Source organism: Elephas maximus, chromosome 12, assembly GCF_024166365.1.
Source record: "Elephas maximus indicus isolate mEleMax1 chromosome 12, mEleMax1 primary haplotype, whole genome shotgun sequence".
Taxonomy (NCBI): domain Eukaryota; kingdom Metazoa; phylum Chordata; class Mammalia; order Proboscidea; family Elephantidae; genus Elephas; species Elephas maximus.
In genome coordinates, this window is record NC_064830.1 from 52,695,062 (window position 1) to 52,718,412 (window position 23,351).

At 39.9% G+C, this 23,351-nt stretch overlaps 1 protein-coding gene across 7 annotated transcripts in view; it reads right to left on the bottom strand.

The window, feature by feature from the left end:
* Positions 1 to 23,351, bottom strand: part of DMXL2 (Dmx like 2) — a 249,253-nt gene that overhangs the window by 42,583 nt on the left and 183,319 nt on the right. The gene's annotated exons all lie outside the window — the stretch shown is intronic.

Here is a 23,351-nt window from a genome sequence, read left to right on the forward strand (position 1 = left end):
TGTGCTTCTGGTGAAAGTTTACAGTGCAAACTAGTCTCTTATTCAAAAATTTACATACAAATTGTTTTGTGACATTGACTGCGATCCCCACAATGTGCCAACACTCTCCCCTTTTCCATCCTGGGTTCTCCCTGTGCATTTGTCCAGTTTTCCTGTCCCTTCCTGCCTTCTCACTTCTGCTTTTAGGCAGGTGTTGCCCATTTGGTCTTGTAAACTTGACTAAACTAAGCAGTAAGTTCCTCACGTGTGTTTTATAGGTCTGTCTAATCTTTGGCTGAAAGGTAGACTTTGGGCTTGGCTTCAGTTCTGAGTGTCTGGGTGTCTGGGAGCCATAGTCTTGGAGGCTCCTCCAGTCTCTGTCAGACCAGTTAGTCTCGTCTTCTTTTGTGAATCTGAATTTTGTTCTACATTTTTCTCTAGCTCTCTCCTGGACTCTCTATTGTGACTCCTATCAGAGTGGTCAGTAGCGGTAGCCGGGCACCATCTAGGTCTTCAGGGTTCAGGGTGGTGGAGGCTGTGGGTCATGTGGTCCACTAGCCCTTTGGACTAATATTTTCCTTGTGTCTTTGGTTTCTTTAAATCTCGTTTGCTCTGGACAGGATGGGACCAATAAATGCATTTTAGATGGCCACTCGCAAGCTTTAAGGCCACAGACACTACTTACCTAAGTAAGATGTAGAACATTTTCTTTATGAACTATGTTATGCGCCAATTGACCTAGATGTCCCCGAAACTATGGTCCCCAGCCCCTCAGCCTCAGTAACTCGATCCCTCAAGGTAACTGGATGTGTCTAAGAAGCTTCTGTGACTTTGCCTGGTTCACGTTGTGCTGATTTCCCTAAACTGTGTGTTGTCTTTCCCTTTAGCAAAGTTAATACTCATCTATTATCTAGTCAGTGATTTCCCTTCCCACCCCTCCCCTCCATACTATCAAAGGTTTTTTTTTCTGTGTGTAAAATTTTCTTCAGTTTTTTCAATAGTGGTCTCATAAAATATTTGTCCTTTTGTGATTGCCTTACCTCACTCAGCATAATGCCCTCCAGATTCATCCTTGTTGTGAGATGTTTTCCATATTCATCATTGTTCTTTATTGTTGCATGTACCACTTTTTGTATATACCATAATTTGCTTATCTATTCATCTATTAAGGGGTACTTAAGTTGTTTCCATATTTTTGCTGTTGTGAACAATATTGCAGTGAACATGGGTATGCAAATGTCTGTTAGTTTGACGGCTCTTATTTCTCTAGGATATATTCTCAGGAATGGGATTGCTTGATCATATGGTATTTCCATTTTTAGCTTTTTAATGAGATGCCATATGGTTGTATCATTTTACATTTCCACCAACAGTGCATAAGAGTTCTAATCTCCCTGCAGCCTCTCCAACATTTGTTGTATTCTGTTTCTTTGATTCATGCCAACAGTGTTGGGGTGAGATGGTATCTCATTGTAGTTTTGATTTGCATTTCTGTAATGGCTAGTGAATGCGAGCATTTTCTCATGTGTCTGCAAGCCGCTTGAATGTCTTCTTTGGTGAAGTGTCTGTTCATATCCTTTGAACATTTTTTAATTCGGTTATTTGTCTTTTTGTTATTAAGGTGTTAAGTATTCTACAGGTTTTAGAGATTAAACCATTGCCAGATACATCACATTCAAAATTTTCTTCCCGGTCTGTAGCTTCTCTTTTTACTCTTTTGGTGAAGTCTTTTGATGAACATAAGTGTTTAATTTTTCAGAGCTCCCAGTTACCTAGTTTATCTTGTGTTTGTGCACTATTCGTTATGGTTTGAATTCTATTTATGCCATGTATTAAAAAAATAGGGCCTAACATATCCCTATTTTTTATTTTCAATGATGTCTACCATTTTTGGCTTCGTATTTACGTCACCAACCATTTTGAGTTAGTTTTTTGTATGATGTGAGGTATGGGTTCTCTTTAATTTTTTTACAAACAGCATCCAGTTTTCCCAGCACCATTTGTTAAAAATGCTGTCTTTTCTTCATTTAATGGACTTTGGTGTTTTATCAAAGATCAGCTGGGAGGCGGAGCCAAGATGCCAGAATAGACAGACACTTCCAGTGAGCCCTCTTTACAACAAAGACCCGAAAAAAAACAAGTGAAACAAGTATATTTGTGACAAGCTGGGAGCCTGAGCATCAAAGGCAAGCTTAGACAACAAACTGAGGGGCAGGGGGAGGAAGAGACCATTCAGAAGTGGAGAGAAGTTACCGGATCTAAATCGCGGGGAGCGCTCAGGCACCATTCCCAGTGGGGTGGCAGCGGCTGTGGGCTGGTACTAGCGTTCAGCCGCAGTTTCCTCAGGGAGAAGCAGCCAGCTTCACAGCCTACTCATACTTCCGGAACGTGAGAAGAACGGCACTCTCAACAAAAGCTAAGTACTTGCATGTATTTTACCACGCCTCCAGACCCTAATGCCAGCTTCAGCAGGTGAATCCCTGGGCCTGAGATAAGCCCTGTTGAGCACCTAGAGCCATCATCCCAGCCTTGGAGAAGGAAAAAATTTGCAAATGAGGGAAAAGATAATTTGCTAGCTCCATTAACCAGTGGAGCTCAGGACAAAAGTGGCTTCTGTCCAGAAATAAACTATCCGTGGACCTTGAGCACCTTTCCCTTCTGCATGGACCTGTGTGGGCCTATTTTGGGAGAATAGGCCCTTGTTGGCAAACTCCAACCATCTCAGTTGTGCGGTGGAGAGGTGGGTGTTTGACGTTTGACATTGCTTTGCCTATTAAACAAAGTCCTCACCTACCCAGAACAGGGACCTATGGACTGGTAGCTCCACTCAGGTAACCCAGCAACCCGCAACAGAGGTCCAAAAATAACTGATACCTCCCAGTCCTTACAACCAAAAACATTTGGTGCCCACGGTCTGTCTGCAGAAGCCACCCACCAGCACATTCTAGGGAACAGGGACACATTTTCTTCAGAGACATTTGGGGGTTGGTTCTCAGTCCCCTGCCTCGTTCAGAGCGTAACCCCCTGCTGCAATCAGATACGGGTATATACGCCAATCACCCCTGCCCCTCTAAGGCTGTAGAACAGAGCCTGTACCACACACTTGATGATCAGCTACCTGGAAACCTGAGCTGAAATCATACAAAAAACTGAATGGACTCCTAGACTAATATACCTGATAACAACGCTACACAGCTGGGGACAGGACACCAGAGCTCCAAAGGTGAAAATAATCAAACCAGCTCACTCAAGCAACCCATGGGGTATACCAAAACAAAACAAAGCAAGCAGCTATGACACAGTAAGCAAGCATAAACTAATACAATAGCTTCTAGATGGCTCAGAGACAAGAGTCAATATCAAGTCACATAAAGAAACAAACCTTGATCACCTCAACAGGCTCTCAAAACAAAAAATCCAGGGATCTTCCAGATGAAAGTGCATACCTGGAATTACCAGATGCAGAATACAAAAGTTTAATACACAGAACCCTTCAAGACATCAGGAAGGAAATGAGGCAATATGCAGGAACAAGCCAAGGAACACACAGATAAAGCAACTGAAGAAATTAGAAAGATTATTCAGGAACATAATGACAAGTTTAATAAGCTGGAAAAATCCACAGACAGACAGGCATCAGAAATTCAGAAGATTAACAATAAAGTCAGAGGAGCAGACTTGACCAAGTAGAAGCCAGAATTACTGAACTCGAAGATAAATCACTTGGCACTAATATATTTGAACAAAAATCAGATAAAAGAATTAAAAAAAATGAAGAAACCTTAAGAATCATGTGGGACTCTATCAAGAGAAATAACCTATGAGTGATTGGAGTACCAGAACAGGGAGGGATAAAAGAAAATACAGAGAAAATTGTTGAAGATTTGTTGCCAGGAAACTTCCCTCATATTGTAAAAGATGAGAAGATACCTATCTAAGATGCTCATTGAACTCCACAGAAGGTATACTTTAAAAGAAAGTCACCAAAGCATATTATAATCAAACTTGCCAAAACCAAAGATAAAGAGAGAATTATAAGAGCAGCGAGGGATAAATAAAAAGTCATTTACAAAGAAGAGCCAATAAGAATAAACTCGGACTACTCGGCAGAAACCATGCAGGCAAGAAGGCAATGGGATGACATACTTAAAAAACTGAAGGAAAAAAATTGCCTGCCAAGAATAATGTATCCAGCAAAACTGTCTCTTAAAAATGAAGGTGAAATTAAGATATTTCCAGATAAACTCAACTTTAGGGAATTCATAAAAACCAAACCAAAACTATAAGAAATACTAAAGGGAGCTCTTTGATTAGAAAACCAATAATATCAGGTATCAACCCAAGACTAGAACACTGGGCAGAGCAACCAGAAGTCAACCCAGATAGGAAAATCCAAAAACACAAAGCAAAATTATAACAACAACAAAAAGCCCAAAACAGGGTAACAGCGATGTTATTATATAAAAGAAGACAACATTAAAATAACAAAAAGGAAGTAAGAAATGTAATCATACACCTTCCATATGGAGAGGAAGATACAGCAATACGAAAGAAATAAATGTTAGTTTTAAATTTAGAAAAATAGGGGTAAATACTAAGGTAGCCACAAAGGAGGCAAACTATCCTACTCATCAAAATGAAATACAAGTGAAAAATACACACTCAGAAGAAACAATATCAACAACAACAAATATGAGGAAAGGACAATATCTAAAGAAAATCTACTCACCACATAAAATTAAGTGGGAAAAAGAAACTGTCAACAACACACAAAAAAAGACATCAAAATGACAGCACTAAATTCATACCTATCCATAATTACCCTGAATGTAAATGGACTAAATGTGCCAATAAAGAGACAGAGAGTTGCAGAATGAATTAAAAAACAAGATCTGTCTATATGTTGCCTACAAGAGACACACCTTAGAGACACAAACTAAAACTCAAAGGATGGAAAAAAATATATCAAGCAAACAACAATCAAAAAACAGCAGGAGTGGCAATATAAATTTCTGACAAAATAGACTTTAAAGTGAAATCTATCATAAAGGACAAGGAAGGACACTATATAATGATTAAAGGGACAGTACACCAAGAAGATACATCCATATTAAATATTTATGTACCCAATGACAGGGCTGCAAGATACATAAAACAAACTCTATCAGCATTGAAAAGTGAGATAGACAGCTTCACAATAATAGTAGGAGACTTCAACACACCACTTTCGGTGAAGGGCAGAACATCCAGAAACAAGCTCAATAAAGATATGGGAAGATCTAAATGCCACAATCAACCAACTTGATCTCACAGACATACACAGAACACTCCACCCAACAGCAGCCAAGTATACTTTCTTTTCTAGTGCACATGGAATATTCTCTAGAATAGACCACATATTAGGTCATAAAGCAAGCCTTAGCAGAATCCAAAACACTGAACTATTACAAAGCATCTTCTCTGACCATAAGGCCATAAAAGTGGAAATCAATAACAGAAAAAGCAGGGAAAAGAAATCAAACACTTGGAAACTGAACAATACCCTGCTCAAAAAAGACTGGATTCTGGAAGACATTAAGGATGGAATAAAGAAATTTAGAGAATCCAATGAGAATGAAAACACTTCCTATCAGAACCTTTGGGACACAGCAAAAGTGGTGCTCAGAGGCCAATTTATATCCATAAATGCACACATCCAAAAAGAAGAAAGGGCCAAATCAAAGAATTATCCATACAACTTGAACAAATAGAAAGAGAGACACAAAAGAAACCCACAGGCACCAGAAGAAAACAAACAATAAAAATTAGAGCTGAACTAAATGAAATAGAAAACAGAAAAACAACTGAAAGAACTAACAAGACCAAAAGCCATTCTTTTTTTTAAAAAATCAACAAAACTGATAAACCACTGCCCAAACTGACAAAAGAAAACCAGGAGAGGAAGCAAATAACCTGAATAAGAAGTGAGATGGGCGATATTACAACAGATGCAATTGAAATTAAAAGAATATAAGATTACTATGAAAAACTGTACTGTAACAAATTTGAAAACCTACAAGAAATGGATGAATTCCTAGAAACACACTACCTACCTAAACTAACACAAACAGAGGTAGAACAACTAAATAGACCCATAACAGAAGAAGAGATTGAAAACGTAATCAAACAACTCCCAACAAAAAAATAGCCCTGGCCAGGACAGCTTCACTGCAGAGTTCTACCAAACTTTCAGAGAAGAGTTAAAACCGCTACTACTAAAGGTATTTCAAAGCATAGAAAAGGACTGAATACTACTAAACTCATTCTATGAAGCCACCATATCCCTGATATCAAAATCAGGTAAAGACACCACAAGAAAAGAAAATTACAGACCTATATCCCTCATGAACATAGATGAAAAAATCCTCAACAAAATTCTAGCCAATAGAATTCAACAACATATCAAAAAAATAATTCACCATGACCAAGTGGGATTCGTACCCGGTGTGGAGGGATGGTTCAAAATTAGAAAAACAATTAATGTAACCTACCACATAAATAAAACAAAAGACAAGAATCACATGATTTTATCAACTGATGCAGAAAAGGCACTTGACAAATTTCAACACTCATTCATGACAAAAACTCTCAGCAAAATAGGAATAGAAGGACAACTCCTCAACATAATAAAGGGCATTTACACAAAGCCAACAGCCAACATCACCCGAAATGGAGAGAGCCTGAAAGCATTCCCACTGAGATCGGGAACCGACAACAAAGCCCTTTATCACCACTCTTATTCAACATTGTGCTGGAGGTCCTAGCCAGGGCAGTTAGCCTAGACAAAGAAATAAAGAGCATCCATATTGGAAAGGAAGAAGTCAAAGTATCTCTATTTGCAGATGACATGAACTTACACACAGAAAACCCTAAGAAATCCTCAAGGAAACTAATGAAACTAATAGAAGAGTTCAGCAGAGTATCGGGATATAAGATAAACATACAAAAATCAGTTAGATTCCTCTACACCAACAAAAAAAACATGAAAGAGGAGATCACCAAATCAATGTCATTTACAGTAGCCCCCAAGAAGATAAAATACTTAGGAATAAATCTTACCAAAGATGTAAAAGACTTATACAAAGAAAACTATAGTACACTTCTGCAAGAAACCAAAAAAGACTTACATAAGTGGAAAAACATACCTTGCTCCTGTGTAGGAAGAATTAACATAAAAATGTCTATGCTACCAAAAGCGATCAATACATTTAATGCAATTCCGATCCAAATCCCAATGACATTCTTTAATGAGATGGAGAAACAAATCACCAACTTCATATGGAAGGGAAAGAGGCCCCAGATAAATAAGGCATTACTGAAAAAGAAGAACAAAGTCGGAAGCCTACTTTACCTGATTTTAGAACCTATCATACTGCCACAGTAGTCAAAACAGCCTGGTACTGGTACAACAAATACATGGACCAATGGAAGAGAATTGAGAATCCAGACATAAATCTATCCATATACGAGCAGTTGATATTTGACAAAGGCTCCAAAACAGTTAAATGGGGAAAAGACAGCCTTTTTAACAAATGCTGCTGGCATAACTGGATATTCACCTGCAAAAAAAATGAAACAAGACCCATAACTCACTCCATGCACAAAAACAAGCTCAAAATGGATCAAAGACCTAAATATAAAATCTGAAACGATAAAGATCATGGAAGAAAAAATAGGGACAACATTAGGAGCCCTAATACACGGCATGAACAGTATACAAAACATTATTAACAATGCAGAAGAAAAACTAGATAACAGGGAGCTCCTAAAAATTGAACATCTATGCTCATGCAAGACTTCACCAAAAGAGTAAAAAGACTACCTACAGACTGGGAAAAAGTTTTTAGCTATGACATTTGCAATCAGCGCCTGATCTCTAAAATCTAAGTGATACTGCAAAAACTCAACTACAAAAAGACAACCCAATTAAAAAATGGGAAAAAAAGATACGAATAGACACTTCACTAAAGAAGACACTCAGGTAGCTAACAGATATATGAGGAAACGTTCACGATCATTAGCCATTAGAGAAATGCAGATCAAAACTACAGTGAGATTTCATCTCACTCCAACAAGGCTGGCATTACTCCAAAAAACACAAAATAATAAATGTTGGAGAGGCTGTGGAGAGATTGGAACACTTCTACATTGCTGGTGGGAATGTCAAATGGTACAACCAGTTTGGAAATCAATTTGGTGCTTCCTTAAAAAGCTAGATATAAAACTACCATACGATCCAGCAATCCCACTCCTTGGAATATATCCTAGAGAAATAAGAGCCTTTACATGAACAGATATATGCACACCCATGTTTATTGCAGCACTGTTTAAAATAGCAAAAAGATGGAAGCAACCAAGGTGCCCATCAACGGGTGAGTGGATAAATAAATTACGGTATAGTCACACAATGGACTACTACGCATCGAAAAAGAACAGTGAGGAATCTGTGAAACATTTCATAACATGGAGGAACCTGGAAGGCATTAGGCTGAGTGAAATGAGTCAGTTGCAAAAGGACAAATATTGTATAAGAACACTATTCTAAGAATTTGAGAAATAATTTAAACTGAGAAGAAAACATTCTTTTGTGGTTACAAAAGTGGAGGGGGAGGTAGGGTGGGAGGGGGCATTCACTAATTAGATAGTAGATAACTACTTTAGGTGAAGGGAAAGAGAGCACGCAATACAGGGGAGGTCAGCACAACTGGACTAAACCAAAAGCAAAGAAGTTTCCTGAATAAACTGAATGCTTTGAAGGCCAGCATAGCAGGGGCAGGGGTCTGGGGACCATGGTTTCAGGGGACATCTCAGTCAATTGGAATAATAAAATCTATTAAGAAAACATTCTGCATCCCACTTTGAAGAGTAGCGTCTGGGGTCTTAAACGCTAGCAAGCAGCCATCTAAGATGCCATCAATTGGTCTCAACCCACCTGCAGCAAAGGAGAATGAAGAACACCAAGGACACAAGGTAATTACGAGCCCAAGAGACAGAAAGGGCCACGAGAACCAGAGACTACATCAGCCTGAGACCAAAAGAACTAGATGGTGCCTGGCTACAACCGATGACTGCCCTGACAGGGAACACACCAGAGAACCCCTGAGGGAGCAGGAGAGCAGTGCGATGAAGACCCCAAATTCTCATAAGACCAGACTTAATGGTCTGACTGAGACTAGAAGAACCCTGGTGGTCGTAGCCCCCAGAACATCTGTTGTCCCAGGACAGGAACCATTCCCAAAGCCATCTCTTCAGACGTGAATTGGACTGGACAATGGGTTGGAGAGGGATGCTGGTGAGGAGTGAGCTTCTTGGATCAGGTGGACACTTGAGGCTATGTTGGCATCTCTTGTCTGGAGGAGAGATGAGAGGGTGGAGGGGGTTAGAAGCTGGTGAAATGGACAGGAAAAGAGAGAGTGGAGGGAGAGAGCGGGCCGTCTCATTAGGGGAAAGTAATTTTTTACCAAGGTGTATTTGTTTTTTTTTTTACCAAGGTGTATATGGGTTTTTGTGTGAGAGACTGACTTGATTTGTAAACTTTCACTTAAAGCACAATAAAAAAAAAAAAAAAATCAGCTGATCACAGGCGATGGATTTACATCTGAGTTCTGAATTCTATTCCACTGGTCAATGTATCTATCACCGTACCAGTACCAGGTTGTTTTGACTACTGTAGCTCTGACTACCGTTTCTGAGATCAGGCAGTGTAAGGCCTCCTACTTTGTTCTTTTTCTTCAGTAAGGCTTTGCTTACCCAGGGCCTCTTTCCTTCCGTATAAAACTGATGATCAGTTTCTCCACCTTGATAAAGAATACTGCTGGTATTTGGATCAGGGCTGCATTATATCTGTAGATTGCTTTGGGCAGAATTGACATTTTCACAATGTTGAGTTTTCCTATCTAAAAGCAAGGTGTTTTTCCATTTATGTAGGTCTGTTTCTTGCAGATGTGTTTTGTAGTTTTCTTTGTATAGGTCTTTTATGTCCCATGTTAGATTTATTCCTAAGTATTTTATCTTTTTAGGGGCTATTATAAATGGTATTGTCCTGAATTCCTTTTCAAAGTTCTCTTTGTTGGTATATAGGAACCCAAATGATTTTTGTATGTTGATCTTGTATCCTGGTACTCTGCTGAAACTTTCTATTAGTTCCAGTAGTCTTCTAGTGAAATCTTTGGGGTTCTCTATGTATAGGACCCTATTATCTGTGATTAGGGATGGTTTTACTTCTTTTTTTTTCCAATTTGGATGCCCTTTATTTCTTTTTCTTACCTTATTGCAGTAGCTAGGGCTTCAAGCACAATGTTAAACAGGAGTGGTGATAAAGGACATCCTTTTCTTGTTTTCAGAGGGAATGCTTTCAGCCTCTGTCCTTCGAAAATGATGTTGGCTATTGGTTTTGCATAGATGCTCTTTATTATGTTGAATTTCCCTTCTATTCCTGTTTTATTGAGAGTTTTTATCAGGAATGGGTACTGGGCTTTATCAAACGATCATGTGATTCTTTCCTTTTGTCCTATTCAAGTGGTGGATTACGCTGATGGATTTCCTAATGTTGAATCATCCTTGCATTCCTGGTATGAATCCCACTTGGTCATGGTGTTTTATTTTATGAAATGATGCTGAATTCTATGGAAACCCTGGTGACGTAGTGGTTAAGTGCTACGGCTGCTAACTAAAGGGTCAGCAGTTCGAATCCACCAGGCACTCCTTGGAAATTCTGTGGGGCAGTTCTACTCTGTCCTATAGGGTTGCTATGAGTTGGAATCGACTCGATGGCATTGGGTTTGGTTTTTGGTTTTTGGCTGAATTCTACTGGTTAAAATTCTGTTGAGAATTGGGTTGCTATGAGTCAGAATCGACCTGATGGCAATGGGTATGGGTTATTCATGAGAGATATTGGTCTGTAATTTATTTTTTTATTGTGTCTTTACTTGGTTTTGGTATCAGAATTATGCTTGCTTCAAAGAATGGGTCTGGGAGTATTCCTTCCTTTTCTATGTTCTGAAATAGCTCAAGTAGTACTGGTGAGAGCTGTTCTCTGAATGTTTGGTAGAATTCACCAGTGAAGCTATTTGGGCTAGTTTTTATATTACTTCTTCAATCTTCTCTTTTTATGGGTCTGTTTAGATTTTCTCTCTCAGTTTGTGTTAGTTTAGGTAGATAGCGTGTTTCTAGAAACTTTCTATTTCCTCTAGGTTTTCAATTTTGTTGGAGTACAATTTTTCATAGTATTTTGTTAAGACATTTTTTATTTCAATTGAGTCTGTTGTAATGTCTTCCTTCTTTTTTGGGTTATTTGCTTCCTCCTCTGTTTTTCTGCTTTTTTTTTTTTTCAGTTTGGCCACTGGTTTGTCGATTTTATTGATCTTTTCAAAGAACCCACTTTTGGCCTTATTGATGCTTTCCATTGTTTTTCTGTTATTTATTTAATTACATCTGCCATAATTTTTATTATTTCCTTTCTTCTGCTGCCTGTGGGCTTCTTTTGCAGTTGTCTTTCTATTTGTTCGAGTTGTAAGGCTAAGATTTTGATTTTGGCCCATTCTTTTTTGATGAGTGTACTTATTGTTATAATTGACCTCTGAGCACTGCCTCTGCTATGTCCCAAAGGTTTTGGTATAATGTGTTTTCATTCTCATTTGATTGTAGGAATTTATTTTTATTCCCTTTTTTTTTTTATTCAGTTGTTTTTAAGCAAGTTGTTATTCACTTTCCACATATAGTATTTGATTTTATTCCTTGCCGTTCCTGTTATTGATTTTTACTTTTATAGTGCTATGATCAGAGAGATTATTTTGATGTTTTGGATTTTATTGAGGGTTCTTTTGTGGCCTAAAATGTGGTCTATTCTGGAGAATGTTCCATGTACATTGGAAAAGAATGTATATTTGCTGTCGTTAGGTTAAGTGTTCTATATATGTCTATGAGGTCAAGTTGGTTGATTCTGGCCTTTAGATCTTCTGTATATTTATTGAGTTTCTTTCTAGATGTTCTGTCCTTTACTAAGGGTGATGTGTTGAAGTCTCCTACTATTATTGTGGAGATGTCTAATTCTCTTTTCAGTGCAGTTAGAGTTTGTTTTATGTATTTTGGAGCCCTGTCTTTGGATGTATAGATATTTATTAAGGTTATGTCTTCTTGGTGGACTGCCCCTTTAACCACTATAAAATATCTTACCTTGGCTTTTATGGTATAGTTTGTCTTAAAGTCTGTTTTATTTGACATTAGAATTGCCACTCTTTCTCTTTTTTGGTTACGGTTTGCCTGATATATTTTTTCCATCCTTTGATTTTTAATATATTTATGTCTTTGTATCTAAACTGTGTCTCTTCTAGACAGCATATTGATGGGTGTGGTTTTATTTTTTTCATCCATTCCACCACTCTCTGTCTCTTTACAGCTGCATTTAACCCATTTACATTCAGCATAATTATCAATAAGTATGAGTTCATTGCTGTCATATTGGTGTGGCTTTCTTTGTGTCGCTGACATTTTCTTTGTTCCTCTCACTTTCTCAGGCTGAGTTCCTTTTGTTTGTGGATTTTCTTTACATTTCTTTCATTATTATGGATTTTGTGTTTAAAAAAAAACCCAGTGTGAGGGGGCGGAGCCAAGATGGCGGACTAGGCAGACGCTACCTCGGATCCCTCTTACAACAAAGACACGGAAAAACAAGTGAATCGATCACATACATAACAATCTACCAACCCTGAACAACAAACACAGATTTAGAGACGGAGAACGAACTAATACGGGGAAGCAGCGATTGTTTCCAGAGCCTGGAGCCAGCGTACCAGTCAGGTATGGCACAAGCACAGAGACCTGCTCCACCCTCCTGAACTAACCCCGGGAGGGGGACCAGCCGGTTCCACGGGCGGCGTGGGACGCAGCTGGTAGGAGAAGTCCCTGGGAGGCAGTGACTGGTCTTGGAGCAGAAAGAGCAGCATCCGAGCCGGGGAACCGTCCCGCAGGGATTTGGACTGGACGCAGGTACACCATAACCATGGAGAGTTGCTCCACCCCCCTGAATTAACCCCGGGAAGGGGACCAGCCGGGTCGCGCGGGCGGCGTGGGACTCAGCCGCTGGAGAAGTCCCCGGGAGGCAGCGACTGGTATTGGAGCGGGGAGAACAGCGCCCCAGCCGGGACACTCGGTCACGGCACAAGCACGGGGACCTGCTCCACCCATCTGAACTAACCCCGGGAGGAGGCCCAACTGGTTCTCGGAGGCGGCACGGCCAAGCGGCTGGAGGGACGAGAAGTCCCCGGGAGAGAGCGACTGATTTTGGAGTCGAGAGTGCACCGTCCCAGTAGGGGAGCCTTGACACTGGGCGTGGGGCTGGAAGCGGAGGATCTAACCTTGACTCCAGCGGGCCAGACCCGCCGGGGGCAATCTCCACACAGCCAGCATACATAGGCGACGCGCCCGCGGGAATCTCAGATATAATAGTCATTCCAAGCAAGACAAGCAACTCTGGCTATATTCTGAGGTGCTACTCTCCTATCTCTCTGATCCCTCCCCCACCCTCCCCAGGCGGCTTCATTACCATCTGAATAGCCTGAGCCAGAGGGAGAACTCTGATAGGGATCTGACTGCATTTTTTTTTTCAGCGGATTTTCTGGAAAAACTAGTTTCCCAGTGATGGCTCGGAGACAACAATCCATATCAAACCACTTAAAGAAGCAGACCGTGACAGCTTCTCCAACCCCCCAAACAAAAGAATCAAAACCTTTCCCAAATGAAGATACAATCTTGGAATTATCAGATACAGAATATAAAAAACTAATTTACACAAATGATATCACAAATGAAATTAGGATAACTGCAGAAAAAGCCAAGGAACACACTGATAAAACTGTTGAAGAACTCAAAAAGATTATTCAAGAACATACTGGAAAAATTAATAAGTTGCAAGAATCCATAGAGAGACAACATGTAGAAATCCAAAAGATTAACAATAAAATAACAGAATTAGACAACACACTAGGAAGTCAGAGGAGCAGACTCGAACAATTAGAATGCAGACTGGGACATCTGGAGGACCAGGGAATCAACACCAACATAGCTGAAAAAAAATCGGATAAAAGAATTTAAAAAAATGAAGAAACCCTAAGAATTATGTGGGACTCTATCAAGAAGGATAACCTGCGGGTGATTGGAGTCCCAGAACAGGGAGGGAGGACAGAAAACACAGTGAAAATAGTTGAAGAACTCCTGACACAAAACTTCCCTGACATCATGAAAGACGAAAGGATATCTATCCAAGATGCTCATCGAACCCCATTTAAGATTGATACAAAAAGAAAAACACCAAGACATATTATCATCAAACTCACCAAAACCAAAGATAAACAGAAAATTTTAAAAGCAGCCAGGGAGAAAAGAAAGGTTTCCTTCAAGGGAGAATCAATAAGAATCAGTTCAGACTACTCAGCAGAAACCATGCAGGCAAGAAGGGAATGGGACGACATATACAGAACACTGAAGGAGAAAAACTGCCAGCCAAGGATCATATATCCAGCAAAACTCTCTCTGAAATATGAAGGTGAAATTAAGATATTTACAGACAAACACAAGTTTAGAGAATTTGCAAAAACCAAACCAAAGCTACAAGAAATACTAAAGGATATTGTTTGGTCAGAGAACCAATAATATCAGATATCAGCACAACACAAGGTCACAAAACAGAAGGTCCTGATATCAACTCAAATAGGGAAATCACAAAAACAAACAAATTAAGATTAATTAAAAAAAAAAAAAAAATACACATAACAGGGAATCATGGAAGTCAATAGGTAAAAGATCACAATAATCAAAAAGAGGGACTAAATACAGGAGGCATAGAACTGCCATATGGAGAGTGATACAAGGCGATATAGAACAATACAAGTTAGGTTTTTACTTAGAAAAATAGGGGTAAATAATAAGGTAACCACAAAAAGGTATAACAACTCTATAACTCAAGATAAAAACCAAGAAAAACGTAACGACTCAACTAACATAAAGTCAAGCACTATGAAAATGAGGATCTCACAATTTACTAAGAAAAACGCCTCAGCACAAAAAAGTATGTGGAAAAATGAAATTGTCAACAACACACATGAAAGGGCATCAAAATGACAGCACTAAAAACTTATTTATCTATAATTACCCTGAATGTAAATGGACTAAATGCACCAATAAAGAGACAGAGAGTCACAGACTGGATAAAGAAACACGATCCATCTATATGCTGCCTACAAGAGACACACCTTAGACTTAGAGACACAAACAAACTAAAACTCAAAGGATGGAAAAAAATATATCAAGCAAACAATAAGCAAAAAAGAAGAGGAGTAGCAATATTAATTTCTGACAAAATAGACTTTAGACTTAAATCCACCACAAAGGATAAAGAAGGACACTATATAATGATAAAAGGGACAATTGATCAGGAAGACATAACCATATTAAATATTTACGCACCCAATGACAGGGCTGCAAGATACATAAATCAAATTTTAACAGAATTGAAAAGCGAGATAGATACCTCCACAGTTATAGTAGGAGACTTCAACACACCACTTTCGGAGAAGGACAGGACATCCAGTAAGAAGCTCAATAGAGACACGGAAGATCTAATTACAACAATCAACCAACTTGACCTCATTGACTTATACAGAACTCTCCACCCAACTGCTGCAAAATATACTTTTTTTTCTAGCGCACATGGAACATTCTCTAGACTAGACCACATATTAGGTCATAAAACAAACCTTTGCAGAGTCCAAAACATCAAAATATTACAAAGCATCTTCTCAGACCACAAGGCAATAAAACGAGAGATCAATAACAGAAAAACTAGGGAAAAGAAATCAAATACTTGGAAAATGAACAATACCCTCCTGAAAAAAGACTGGGTTATAGAAGACATCAAGGAGAGAATAAGGAAATTCTTAGAAAGCAACGAGAATGAAAATACTTCCTATCAAAACCTCTGGGACACAGCAAAAGCAGTGCTCAGAGGCCAATTTATATCAATAAATGCACACATACAAAAAGAAGAGCCAAAATCAGAGAACTGTCCCTACAACTTGAACAAATAGAAAGTGAGCAACAAAAGAATCCATCAGGCACCAGAAGAAAACAAATAATAAAAATTAGAGCTGAACTAACTGAATTAGAGAACAGAAAAACAATTGAAAGAATTAACAAAGCCAAAAGCTGGTTCTTTGAAAAAATTAACAAAATTGATAAACCATTGGCTAGACTGACTAAAGAAATACAGGAAAGGAAACAAATAACCCAAATAAGAAATGAGAAGGACCACATCACAACAGAACCAAATGAAATTAAAAGAATCATTTCAGATTATTATGAAAAATTGTACTCTAACAAATTTGAAAACCTAGAAGAAATGGATGAATTCCTGAAAAAACACTACCTACCTAAACTAACACATTCAGAAGTAGAACAACTAAATAGACCAATAACAAAAAAAGAGACTGAAACGGTAATCAAAAAACTCCCAACAAAAAAAAGCCCTGGCCAGGACGGCTTCACTGCAGAGTTCTACCAAACATTCAGAGAAGAGTTAACACCACTACTACTAAAGGTATTCCAAAGCATAGAAAATGACGGAATACTACCCAACTCATACTATGAAGCCACCATCTCCCTGATACCAAAACCAGGTAAAGACATTACAAAAAAAGAAAATTATAGACCTATATCCCTCATGAACATAGACGCAAAAATCCTCAACAAAATTCTAGCCAATAGAATCCAACAACACATCAAAAAAATAATTCACCCTGATCAAGTGGGATTTATACCAGGTATGCAAGGCTGGTTTAATATCAGAAAAACCATTAATGTAATCCATCACATAAATAAAACAAAAGACAAAAACCACATGATCTTATCAATTGATGCAGAAAAGGGATTTGACAAAGTCCAACACCCATTCATGATAAAAACTCTTACCAAAATAGGAATTGTAGGAAAATTCCTCAGCATAATAAAGGGCATCTATGCAAAGCCAACAGCCAATATCACTCTAAATGGAGAGAACCTGAAAGCATTTCCCTTGAGAACGGGAACCAGACAAGGATGCCCTTTATCACCGCTCTTATTCAACATCGTGTTGGAAGTCTTAGCCAGGGCAATTAGGCTAGACAAAGAAATAAAAGGTATCCGGATTGGAAAGGAAGAAGTAAAGTTATCACTATTTGCAGATGACATGATTATATACACAGAAAACCCTAAGGAATCCTCCAGAAAACTACTGACACTAATAGAAGAGTTTGGCAGAGTCTCAGGTTATAAAATAAACATACAAAAATCACTTGGATTCCTCTACATCAACAAAAAGAACACCGAAGAGGAAATAACCAAATCAATACCATTCACAGTAGCCCCCAAGAAGATAAGATACTTAGGAATAAATCTTACCAAAGATGTAAAAGACCTATACAAAGAAAACTACAAAGCTCTACTACAAGAAATTCAAAAGGACATACTTAAGTGGAAAAACATACCTTGCTCATGGATAGGAAGACTTAACATAGTAAAAATGTCTATTCTACCAAAAGCCATCTATACATTTAACGCACTTCCGATCCAAATTCCAATGTCATATTTTAAGGGGATAGAGAAACAAATCACCAATTTCATATGGAAGGGAAAGAAGCCCCAGATAAGCAAAGCACTACTGAAAAAGAAGAAGAAAGTGGGAGACCTCACCTTACCTGACTTCAGAACCTATTATACAGCCACAGTAGTCAAAACAGCCTGGTATTGGTACAACAACAGACACATAGACCAATGGAACAGAATTGAGAACCCAGACATAGATCCATCCACGTATGAGCAGCTGATATTTGACAAAGGACCAGTGTCAATTAACTGGGGAAAAGATAGCCTTTTTAACAAATGGTGCTGGCATAACTGGATATCCATTTGCAAAAAAATGAAACAGGACCCATACCTCACACCATGCACAAAAACTAACTCCAAGTGGATCAAAGACCTAAACATAAAGACTAAAACGATAAAGATCATGGAAGAAAAAATTAGGACAACCCTAGGAGCCCTAATACAAGGTATAAACAGAACACAAAACATTACCAAAAATGATGAAGAGAAACCTGATAACTGGGAGCTCCTAAAAATCAAACACCTATGCTCATCTAAAGACTTCACCAAACGAGTAAAAAGACCACCTACAGATTGGGAAAGAATTTTCAGCTATGACATCTCCGACCAGCGCCTGATCTCTAAAATCTACATGATTCTGTCAAAACTCAACCACAAAAAGACAAACAACCCAATCAAGAAGTGGGCAAAGGATATGAACACACATTTCACTAAAGAAGATATTCAGGCAGCCAACAGATACATGAGAAAATGCTCTCGATCATTAGCCATTAGAGAAATGCAAATTAAAACTACGATGAGATTCCATCTCACTCCAACAAGGCTGGCATTAATCCAAAAAACACAAAATAATAAATGTTGGAGAGGCTGCGGAGAGATTGGAACTCTCATACACTGCTGGTGGGAATGTAAAATGGTACAACCACTTTGGAAATCTATCTGGTGTTATCTTAAACAGTTAGAAATAGAACTACCATACAACCCAGAAATCCCACTCCTAGGAATATACCCTAGAGATACAAGAGCCTTCATACAAACAGATATATGCACACCCATGTTTATTGCAGCTCTGTTTACAAGAGCAAAAAGCTGGAAGCAACCAAGGTGTCCATCAACGGATGAATAGGTAAATAAATTGTGGTATATTCACACAATGGAATACTACGCATCGATAAAGAACAGTGACGAATCTCTGAAACATTTCATAACATGGAGGAACCTGGAAGGCATTATGCTGAGCGAAATCAGTCAGAGGCAAAAGGACAAATATTGTATAAGACCACTATTATAAGATCTTGAGAAATAGTAAACCTGAGAAGAACACATACTTCTGTGGTTACGAGGGGGGGGAGGGAGGGAGGGTGGGAAAGGGTTTTTTATTGATTAATCAGTAGATAAGAACTGCTTTAGGTGAAGGGAAAGACAACACTCAATACATGGAAGGTCAGCTCAATTGGACTGGACCAAAATCAAAGAAGTTTCCGGGATAAAAAGAATGCTTCAAAGGTCAGCGGAGCAAGCGCAGGGGTCTGGGGAACATGGTTAGCGGGGACTTCTAAGTCAATTGGCAAAATAATTCTATTATGAAATCATTCTGCATCCCACTTTGAAATGTGGCGTCTGGGGTCTTAAATGCTAACAAGCGGCCATCTAAGATGCAGCAATTGGTCTCAACCCACCTGGAGCAAAGGAAAATGAAGAACACCAAGGCCACATGACAACTAAGAGCCCAAGAGACAGAAAGGGCCACATGAACCAGAGACCTACATCATCCTGAGACCAGAAGAACTAGTTGGTGCCCGGCCACAATCGATGACTGCCCTGACAGGGAGCACAGCAGAGGACCCCTGAGGGAGCAGGAGATCAGTGGGATGCACACCCCAAATTCTCATAAAAAGACCAAACTTAATGGTCTGACTGAGACTGGAGGAATCCCGGCGGCCATGCTCCCCAGACCTTCTGTTGACACAGGACAGGAACCATCCCCGAAGACAACTCATCAGACATGAAAGGGACTGGTCAGCGGGTGGGAGAGAGATGCTGATGAAGAGTGAGCTAATTATATCAGGTGGACACTTGAGATTGTGTTGGCAACTCTTGTCTGGAGGGGGGATGGGAGGATAGAGAGAGAGGGAAGCAGGCAAAATTGTCAAGAAAGGAGAGACTGAAAGGGCTGACTCAAGAGGGGGAGAGTAAGTGGGAGTAGGGAGTGAGATGTATGTAAACTTATATGTGACAGACTGATTGGATTTGTAAACGTTCACTTGAAGTTTAATAAAAGTTATTAAAAAAAAAAAAAAACCCAGTGCTTACTCAGCCTGTATGTTTTTCTTATTTTTTATTCCGATGAGCAGGTTTGTTAACTTTCTTTGTGGTTACCTTGACGTCTACCCTTATCTTCCTGATTGTGAACCAGTCTTTTATTACTTGATAATCGCCTGGACTTCCTCTCCATTTGAAAGTTCTATACTTACACCATTTATTCCCCCTTTTATCATTTTGACATTGTTTTTTACATACTGACATCTCTGTTTCCCTGTTTTAAGTCTTTTAGCTTTGTTTTATTACTGAGAATTCTTTACCTAGGTTGCTATCTGGATGATGCTGTCCTGTGTCCTAGACTCTGGTTGTTGTTTGATGTTGTTTGTTCTCTAACTGAAGGGCTCCCTTTAATATTTCTTGTAAGTTTGGTTTGGTTTTTACAAATTCCCTTAATTTCTGTTTATCTGGAAATGTTCTAATTTTGTCATTTTTTTTTATTTGAGAGAGATTTACAGAATATACTATTCTTGGTTGACAGTTTTTTTCTTTCAAGGCTTTATAGATATGTCATCTCATTGCTTTCTTCCCTGCATAGTTTACACTGAGTAATCAGAGATTTGTGTTATTGTTCCCTTTTGTGACTTTTCGTTTTTCTCGAGCTGCTCTCAGGATTCTCTCTTTGTCTTTGTTTTTGGCAAATGTGACTTTCATAGGTCTTGGTGACTTTCTTTTGGGGTCTATCCTATAAGGGGTTCACTGAGCTTCTTGGATGGTCAGCTTTTGATCTTTCATGATATTTGGGAAGTTTTCTGACAGCAAATCTTCAACAATCTTCTCTGTGTTTTCCATTTTTTCCTGCTCTGGAATTCCAGTCATGCACAAGTTTTTGCTCTTGATTGTTTCCCAGATAATTCTTCATTTTTCATTCTGTTCTGATTTTTCCTCAAATGGCCTCCATTGATTTGTCTTCAATGTCACTGATTCTGTCTTCCATTGTCTCAAATTTGCTCCTAAGGCTTTCTATTGTGTTGTCTATTTCTGAAATTTTGTTGTTTACCTTTTGGGTTTCTAGTTGCTGTTTTTGTATGATTTTTAATGGTTTGTTTATTTTGACATTTGCTCTTGTATTTTTCCTGAATTTTTCTATGGCTTTATCTGTGTTTTCCTTGATTTTGGCCATGTTTTCATTGTGTTTGTTTGTGTTTTCCATGATTTCGTCTATTTTTTCCTTGGTTTTATCTGCATTTTCCCTGATTTCCTTCCTAATATCTTGGAGAGCCCTAAACATTAGTCTTTTGAATCCCACGTCACATAGTTCCAGTGCTTTTTCTTCTGCTGCAAGGCTATCTGATTCTTTATCTTGGTCACTTGCTGTAGCCATCTTGTCCTGATGTTTCCTATGCTCTGATATTGTCTGCTGTCTCCAAAACATTAAGGCATTACTTTCTTTATTCATTGATTGTATATTCATTTGTTTCATTCTGCTTTTTTGTTTTGTTTTGATATATAAGGGCTTGTGGGCTGGACGTGCTTTGCTGCTTGCTCATCTATGGGCATGATAGCTCTCATCACCTTACCTGGGTTGGCAGGGCAGCAGCAGGCAGGGCAAGCCCGCTTCACTGTATGTTGGTTTGGTGAGGTGGCTAAGGGTGGACTGAGTGGGCGCCGTCTGCTTCCTGATGTTGGTCCTGCAATGTGGGAGCATTCATAGCCCCACACCAGATGGGCAGGGGTGTCAGATGGCAAGTAATACAGGCTTACTTCCCACCATTTAGCCACCATTCAAGTGGCTGGAGGGGAGGGTCAATGTAGGCTCAGTGTGGCGGCAGCCCTGAGTGCCAGGGTACTCAAGTTGTGGCCGCATGGCATAGGCAAGCAGAAAGTGGGGCGGGAGGGAGGAGGAGGTAGCACACAGGGTTAGGTGGGAGAAAGAAAAGAGAGAGAGAGAGAGACGGAAAAAAGGAAAAAAGTGGTAGCACGGTGGGAGTCAGCAGGTGGTGGGGTAGACCTGTGGGCCTGTGGGAAACGAGGAGAGGTGGCATACGGGGCTAGGTAACAGGGTTAAAGAAAAGAAGAAAAAAGAAAGAAAAGGAAAAATAAATGCAGTGCATTGGGGGCTGGCAGGTAGAGACAGGGAGACCGGGGGTAGTGGCAGGACAGTGCTCCAGTGGCACTCCATCCTTGGCAGTGCTGCCGGGTTGGTGGGAAGGGGGGGAAGGTAGTATATGGGGCTAGGAGTGAGAAAGGAAAAAAATGGTAACACCATGAGGGTTGGTGAGTGAGGGCAGGACTGACCCATGGGCTGGTGGGAAGGGATGGGAGGTGGCTTATAGGGTTTGGTGGGAGGAATAAAGAAAAGAAAGACATAAAAAGAAAAAAAAAGGTGGCGCAGTGGGAGCCAGTAGGTGTAAGTGGGGCGAGGCAGGGATGGTGGAAGCCCAATGGGTCTCTAGCCACAGTGGTGAAGTAGGGCCAGCAGGAAAGGGGTGAGATCGTGTACAGGGCTAGGCATGAGATTAGAAAAGGAAAAAAGAAAAAAGAATTGGTGGTGAAATGGGGGCAGGGTGGACCCGGGGGCCAATGGTGAGAGGGAGAAGGAAAAGAAAAATAGCAGTGCTGTGGGGGCCAGCGGGTGGGTACAGGGTAGACCAGGGGTGGTGGAAGGCAAGTGGCTTTCTAGCCTCAGCAGCACAGCAGGGGCCTGGGGAAAGTGGCATATGAGACTAGATGGGAGGGACAAAGAAAAGGAAGAAAAAAAAATTGGGGGATGGTTGAAGCCAGCAAGTGAGGGCAGCATGGGCCCAGAGGCCGGTAGGGAGGGGAGGTGGCATATTGGGCAGGAAGAGAGAAAAGGGAAAAAGAAAGAAAAAAAAAGGTGGGGGGGAAAAAAGCCACTAAAGCAGGCTTCTGTTGTGGACCCCGGCGGTGGAGGCAGCTGGGATGGGGCGGTTCTTGCTAATACTCACCAGAAGAGTGAGGGGTGGGAAAGCGTGTTTCTCTGGTTACCAGGTGCTCTGTCTCCTCTTGGGAGCTCCGTAAAGTTGCCTTCCCATAGTCCCTATCCAGGGTCGTTGGTGGCTATGTTTCAAGATGGTGATGCTGTGCCATATTAGTTGGCAGGGGACCTCCACACCGTATCTCTTCTTATTCTCTGTTTTCTGTCAGCTTCTTCTTCCGTTCGGTGTTTGTAGTAATTCTTTATCTCTTCATTTGATGCTCAGGTTTCCAGGACTGATGACTGTATCTGTTTTACTTAGTTTTTCAGGTTTTTGCTGCAGAGGAATAGCCTGGAGTATCTGTCTAGGGCGCCATGTTGGCTCTGCCTAACACAGCTCGTTTTTGAAGCCTTAACTTTCTGAGTCTTCAGAGAAAAACCAAACCCGTTGCCATCAATTTTGACTTGTAGCCAACCTATGGGCAGAGTAGAACTGTGCCAC